Raw genomic sequence first — 7,500 nt, 5'->3', positions numbered from 1 at the left:
TGGTGGTAGTGGCAAGAGAGAGGTTCCTGAGAAGGACGAAGTCGGCGTTTTAGATTGTATTAAACAGAAAACGTTTTGTAAATATTGAACGGTTGAGAAGAACCATAGGAACCTGTGAATTCCCTGATACAAAACCCATAATACAAAATCTTTATGAACTTATCGCATGCATAGAATTTAACAGTATTATGTTACTACATACAAGTTATATGTGCATAATGCCGATGACCTTTGTCCTTAATGAACGAGTCCCGCTTGAGCTAAATCTCCTAATAGATTAGTAGCTTGATGTTGATGAAATTCATCAATGATGTGCACATCTGTATTTGAGTGATCTTCACTTTCTTTTTTTTTTGGGGGGGGGGAACAAAATCTTACCACCTCATCTCTACCCCCCCCAAAAAAAAAAGATAAAAAGAGGAGAAAAAAATCCATAAAGAGAACAACTCCGGTCGTTCAGGAAAAACTTCCTCCTGAGCTATTCAGAACACGTGTCGAACTAGAAGTTTTAATGTATGCTCTTGTAAGCCAAGTCTCTCGCGGCCAAAGTACCTTTTCCGCTATATCTCTTCAGCCCCGTCACTATCCCTTGTCCTTATCGAACCTCTTTATAGGTGGGTAGAAAAGAAAAAAAAGGTCTATAAAGGTTTAAAGGCCGCTCTTGAATGGCAGAGTCGTGTCTACAGTCTTCCAAACGTTGCTTTGGAGTGTAATTCCATATTAATTTTACAACGGTGCACGGTTAAAAAGAAAGAAAAACGCAATTTTAATCGGAAATTCTCGGTAAAAATATAGCGTTCACAGCCGTATTTCAGTAAAATACAGGCGACCGTAATTTTATCATACTTTATTATATTTTTCGGTTTGGTAACCGTAATATCACTCCTTTACGTCAACACATCCGTCTTTAAAATGGTAAATGCCTGGCAACATTAATTTCAGGATTTTTACTGTTCTTTTACGGTCAAATTTGAAGTGAGGGGAAAATTCTATTTGCGTTAGAATGGAAATGGAAATTTAAGAAAAAAAAATTACATTTACGATTTTTTTTTTTAAATTTGATTACATTTACGACTGATTATTCTTATTAAAGTGCAATTCAATAACACAAGCGTAATTACTTAAAAAAATAGATATCTGCAATGTTTAATTGTGTAATGTTCATATGCGTCTGGGATTAAAAATCAAATATTTTTTTTATGTAAGAATGACTTGCCTATTTTCAACAAAAATGGGGTAAGATATCGTTTTATATTTCCCAATTAAACATAGCATTTGTGTAACGAAAATGTACAAACTAGTCCTATAATTTTTTTTAGCTTGTCATTATAAAATGACAAGTGTACGCGACCTGTCCCAACTGGCAGCTATATAATTAGATTGCTATGCGCGCACACGTATATGAACCCCCATCTTACCAGAGTATGACTACCCCCACTCTTCCCTCCTGAGGGATGGGGAGAGCCGAGCTTGACCCCCCCCAAAAAAATTATATATATATATATATATATATATATATATATATATATATATGTATATATATACAGTGTATATATATATATATATATATATATATATATATATATATATATTATATAGCCAGAAACTTTCTCTTTTTTTTACATAGGGGGAACAGTTGTGTGCACTTCTACTTACACCTGAATAATATCTAAATAGTGTATCAGTTCGCACACATTTAAGAGGCTCATATACCTGTACTAATCACGATTTTTTGTACTGGAAGTATAATTCTGTCCTTATATGCATATTCCATATATTTTCTGATAAATAGAGATGTAAATAAAAATATAGCTTCTCCTGTATAGATTAGATAGTATTTTTTTTTTTGGAAACAATTACTCAAAATCTACTGATAATGGGAAAAAAAAGTGATTCAAATCTGTTTTGCCAGAAAGTACAGTTTTAAGAGGACGGCTAAATTAATGTAATCATAACGAGCCCTCCGGAGTCGTAAACTTGTCAAGTAAAGATGCTGGAGCAAGATGCTTCATTTTGAAAGTTTGATAATTAAAAAGAAATACAAAACTCTTATGAGAGGAGCATCATCGTCCTCGTGGAGAGAGAGAGAGAGAGAGAGAGAGAGAGAGAGAGAGAGAGAGAGAGAGAGAGAGAGAGAGAGAGAGAGAGGGGGGGGGGTAATGGGTGGTTTTGAGTAATGAAACAGAAATGATGAACAACACCCAAGAGGCTCTTTGAAAGATGGGTCTCGTCAGAAGCACTTTTAATGTTTTAGGGAAAGTAAAAAGATGAAGCGAGAAATGCGAGTAAAAAGACGAGGCTGCGAAAGAGTGGGAGGAATTTCTGGTTGTCGTTAGTTTTAGCAGATTTTTTTTTAGTGAGAATGTAATTTCCATGACATTTTGACCTTGTGAATTACAGTTTCAGGTGCCACTTTATAATACAGATTATTTTGACCTTGCGAGGTGCAATTTCGGGTACCACTTTATATGAAAGGCCATTTTGACCTCTCAAGTTGCAGTTCCATGTACCAGTTTATATGGCAGGTCATTTTGACCTTTGCAAGTTGCAATTTCAGGTACCACTTTATAAGACATGTTATTTTGACCTTGCAAAGTGCAGTTTCAGGGGCCACTTTATATGATAGGTCATTTTGACGTTGCGGGTTGCAATTCCCGGTGCCACTTTATAAAACAGGTCATTTTAACCTTAAGGTTGCAATTCCAGGTGCCACTTTAAAAGACAGGTCATATTGACCTTGCAAGTTGCAATTCCAGGTGCAACTGTATAAGGCAGGTCATTTTGACCTTGCAGGTTGCAGTTTCAGGTGCCACTTCATATGGCGGGTCATTTTGACCTTGCAGGTTGCAATTCCATGTGCCACATTATAAGACAGGTCATTTTGACCTTGCAAGTTGCAATTCCAGGTGCCAATTTATATGGCAGGTCATTTTCACGTTGTGGGTTGTGGTTTTAGGTTCCACGTTATATGATAGGTCATTTTGACCTTGCGGGTTGCAATTCCAGGTGCCACTTTACATGGCAGGTTAGTTTGATCTTGCTAGTTGCAGTTCCAGGTGCCACTTTGTGTGACAGGTCATTTTGACCATGCGAGTTGCAATTCCAGGTGCCATTTTATATAAGACAGGTCACTTTGACCTTACGAGATGAAATTCTAGGTCCCACTTTATTAGACAGGTCACTTGACCTTGCGAGATGCAATTCCAGGTCCCGCTTTATAAGACAGGTCAGTTTAATCTTGCGAGTTGCAATTCCTGGTGCCACTGTATATGGCAGTTCATTTTGACTTTGCAATTTGCAGTTCCATGTAATACTTTATACGATAGGTCATTTTGACCTCGTGGGTTGCAATTCAAGGTCCCACTTTATAATACAGGTCAGTTTGACGTTGCAAAATGCAATTCCAGGTCCCACTTTATAGGACAGGTCAGTTTGACCTTGCGGGTTGCAATTACAGGGCCATTTTAATATAACAGATCATATGTACGGCTTTTATGTTTGCCATCTGCTTGCTTAATGTCGATTTCCCCTTAGTTTCATAAGCAGTGTTTTTATATATCCGCCACTGATTTCACGAAATCGACAGGCAAATTTCCTATGATATTGCCCCAGACGTAACTTATGTTCTCAATTATATTTTGGTTATTTATACTTCATAATCTTTTGTTGTATAATCACAAGTCTTTTAGTTTATTAATCTTAAGCAAAAATTCTCTCTCTCTCTCTCTCTCTCTCTCTCTCTCTCTCTCTCTCTCTCTCTCTCTCTCTCTCTCTCTCTCTCTCTAGAAGCCGTCGATTGGCAATTAGGTTTATTTTCTCGTATTATATTAATTTAAAAGATTAAAACTATCTGTGTTTCTAAAATACGACAAGCAATTCTGAATGCGTTTACTGTTCACTGTGGATAATTGAACGGAGTCGGATATAATTTAGTTTACATATGTTAAAAAGCAACTTCTGTTCCTCCAGTTGTCCCTCAATTGTTAATAAAAAGCCTTCGCCTATTTTCGTATGGAAAACCTATCACCCACCCCTTTAAGTACTTCCTGATTATTGAATAAAAAGAACACCATTAAAACGACCTTATTAATCAAACTTATCTAAAACGAGATCTCGAGCGTTTAGCCTACTGCTGAAGAAGAGGGGGTGGGAGGGGAGGGGGGGGGGTTGTCGGATTTTGAAATTCCCTGTAGAAAAACGCGAGATTAATGGATACACCAAACAAGACATTTTGCCGCCGCTAACTTTCGTAAAGATTTACGACACTGAAGGGAGCCTATGAATAAAGAGAAAAATGGATGCCTGGCTTCTATAGATGGAAAGCCGACGAGGGAGCCGTACTGCGGCTTTTGGGCAAAAGGATGAATTTGAAAAGCGTTTGTATTCAGGGGTTGCTAGGTTGGCCTTTTTAAGGCCCCCCCCCCACTCCAATAAAAAAAAATCAAATTAGGCCGGTTGGCCTTTTTTTCAGACAAAAACAAAAAACTAAAGTTTAGCCTTTTTTTTTTATTGATTGGCCTTTAGTTATATAGAAAAAAAGGTTGGCCTTCAATACTATATTTTTGACCTTTTTCTAATAGGCTGGGCTTTTTTCAGACCAAAAGAAAAAAAAACTCAAATTTGGTCTTTTTGAAATTGGTTGGCCTGTAGTAGTATAAAAAGGTGGACATTAAATACTACATTTTTGGCCTTTTTCTAATAGGTTAGCCTTTTTTCAAACCAAAAAAAAACTTGAATTTGGCCTTATTGAAATTGGTAGGCCTTTAGTAATATAAAAAAGGTGGGCCTTAAATACTATATTTTTTGGCATTTTTCTAATAGGTTAGTCTTTTTTCAGACCAAAAAAAAAACTCAAATTTGGCCTTTTTGAAATTGGTTGGCCTTTAGTAATATAAAAAAGGTTGGCATTAAATACTATATTTTTTTACCTTTTTCTAATAGGTTGGCCTCTTTTCAGACCAAAAGAAAAAAAACTCAAATTTGCCCTTTTTGAAAATGGTTTGCCTTTAGCAATATAAAAAAGGTGGGCCTTAAATACTATATTTTAGGTCTTTTTCTAATAAGTTAGCCTTTTAAAGCTGCGGTTGATTAGAAGTTGGCTTGTTCTCATTTAGAAAACCTGGTAACCCTGTTTTTATTATGAAAATGTTTCAGTCATAAGCTTTAGAGCTCTTGTTGGGATGTATTCGGTTTAAAGGTCGCTCATGAATGTCAAGCAGGACAATGCCCTAGAGACTGACCATATATACATATGATCAGCACCGAAGCCCCTTCTCCTCTCAAGCTAGGACTAAGGAGGGCCAGGCAATGGCTGCTGATGACTCAGCAGGTAAACTTATAGGCTCTCCCTAATCCCCCATCTTTAGCTCACAAGGATGGTGAGGTTGCAGAGACCAAAGGAGCTAACAAGGTTGAGCTGGTCCCCGAACCCCAGTCTGGCGATCACCAGTTAGGGACGTTATCACATAGGCCACAGCAATCGGTATCGTGATTTTACTTACTTACTTACTTACTTATTTACTTACTTTCGTTTTCGATGTCATTTCAAAGAGTGGACTAAATACTGTGCTTAGAAGATCCATCATTTATAACAGGTAAACGCGAGAATATTTTTATTTTTACATTATCTACCAAATATTTTTTCTACCATTGTTGGTAAATAGAAAATTGAAATTAAGAATATTTTCTTACACAGGAATATACTATATCTATTAGCACTAAACAATGATGAGTAGAGCTATCAGATCATAACTCTACCATTAATTCTCTTTACCTTGAAATCTTTTACAAAAAGTAAGGCCTTGGTCTATCCTTGATATAATTTCATAAGTTAAATTTTATATAATTTCATAAACATTTCCATTAAAGGCTTAAAGGTCGCTCATGAATGGCAGAGGCAAGGGACAGTGACATTGCCCTAGCAATCAGGACAATGCCCTAGAGACTGACCATATATTATATGATCAGCGCCCAAGCCTCTTCCCAACTCAAGCTAGGACCAGGGAGGGCCAGGCAGTGGCTGCTGATGACTCAGCAGATAGACCTATAGGCTCCCCCAAAACCCCCCAACCTGAGCTCACAAGGATGGTAAGGTTGCAGACACTAATGGCACTAACGAGTCTGAGCGGGACTCGAACCCCCGATTGGCAAACACCAGGCAGAGACGTTACCAATCAAAGAGACGTATGAAGAACCTTTACACTACATGGAAATACTCTTCACATATACACGTTCATATATTATATTCCTATGAGACCTTATGGCAGACCCGAGAATGGAAATCTAATATTATTATTCACGCCCTTTTCCTCGACACCATTATTCATGACTTTGTGGCTAGAGTCTTGTTCAATATGGATGTTTTATGTTAATCCTGGTATTTACATTCTCCATATTTTGTGTTTCTGCTAAAATTCATCTCTTACATTTGTTTTGAAAATGCATTTCCCAAACTAGCGACAGGCCAAACAAAATTTCTGGATGTGATACCTAGAATATATTCCTTATTCTACAAGGTTTGCATCTACACAGGTTCTATCCGGACTTTTTAATTTGGTGTTAGTTATTCTAAAAATAGATATGAACTCTTCTAGGAGAAGGACACTCCAAAATCAAACCATTGCTCTCTAGTCTTCGGTAGTGCCATAGCCTCTGTACCATGGTCTTCCACTGTTTTGGGTTAGAGATCTCTCGCTTGAGGGTACAACCAGGCACGCTGTTCTGTCTTGTTTCTCATCCTCTTGATTTGTTAAAGTTTTTATAGTTTATATGGGAAATATTTATTTTAATGTTACTCTTCTTAAAAATTTTATCTTTCCTTGTTTCCTTTCCTCACTGAGCTATTTTCCCTGTTGGAGCCCCTGGCCTTATAGCATCCTGCTTTTCCAACTAGGGTTGTAGCTTAGCAAGTAATAATAATAATAATAACTCAATAGATTCTAAGCCTTAAAAATATCTAACGGCAATGCTAAAAAAATGGTTTCTCTCTCACGGCCAAGACTTCATCTTTTTCGCTGGAATATTCCTACCTAAAAAAAAAATGTAGAGGAAAATGATAAAGGAAATTCCAAATTCCGGAAGAGATCATTATTCATCAGAGATCATCGCATATGCCATAAATCTCGACACGCTGAACCCATTCCAGCTGTTTCTTATTCCAGGAGGAATGCTATCGTGGGAAGGGAGGAGCAGCTCTTGGGGTTTGTAGTTTCACGATCAGGAATGTTGGCTTGAACGGCAGTGGGGCTCGCATTCGGAATTCAGACGCCAGGGCGGTATTCTGCTTTATTCAAGCTTGGATTAGCTTTCCCTTTATACTCTGGGGAAAAGGTGGATTTCAAATGCAAAGTAACTTTGGTTTTGTTTCCTTTGTATATGTTTGTATCTTTTTCTGTGTTTGTGATTATTATTATTATTTGCTAGGCTGCAACCCTAGTTGGAAAAGCAGGATGCTATAAGCCCAGGGGCTCCAACAGGGAAAACAGCCCAGTAAGGAAAGGA

At 37.4% G+C, this 7,500-nt stretch overlaps 1 protein-coding gene across 1 annotated transcript in view; it reads left to right on the top strand.

Annotated features, from left to right (window-relative positions):
- Nucleotides 1-7,500, top strand: part of nAChRalpha2 (nicotinic acetylcholine receptor alpha2) — a 216,233-nt gene that overhangs the window by 81,131 nt on the left and 127,602 nt on the right. The gene's annotated exons all lie outside the window — the stretch shown is intronic.

Source organism: Palaemon carinicauda, chromosome 14 (genome assembly GCF_036898095.1).
Source record: "Palaemon carinicauda isolate YSFRI2023 chromosome 14, ASM3689809v2, whole genome shotgun sequence".
Taxonomy (NCBI): domain Eukaryota; kingdom Metazoa; phylum Arthropoda; class Malacostraca; order Decapoda; family Palaemonidae; genus Palaemon; species Palaemon carinicauda.
The sequence above is the reverse complement of the archived record's forward strand: the minus strand, read 5'-3'. Positions and strand labels throughout refer to the sequence as shown.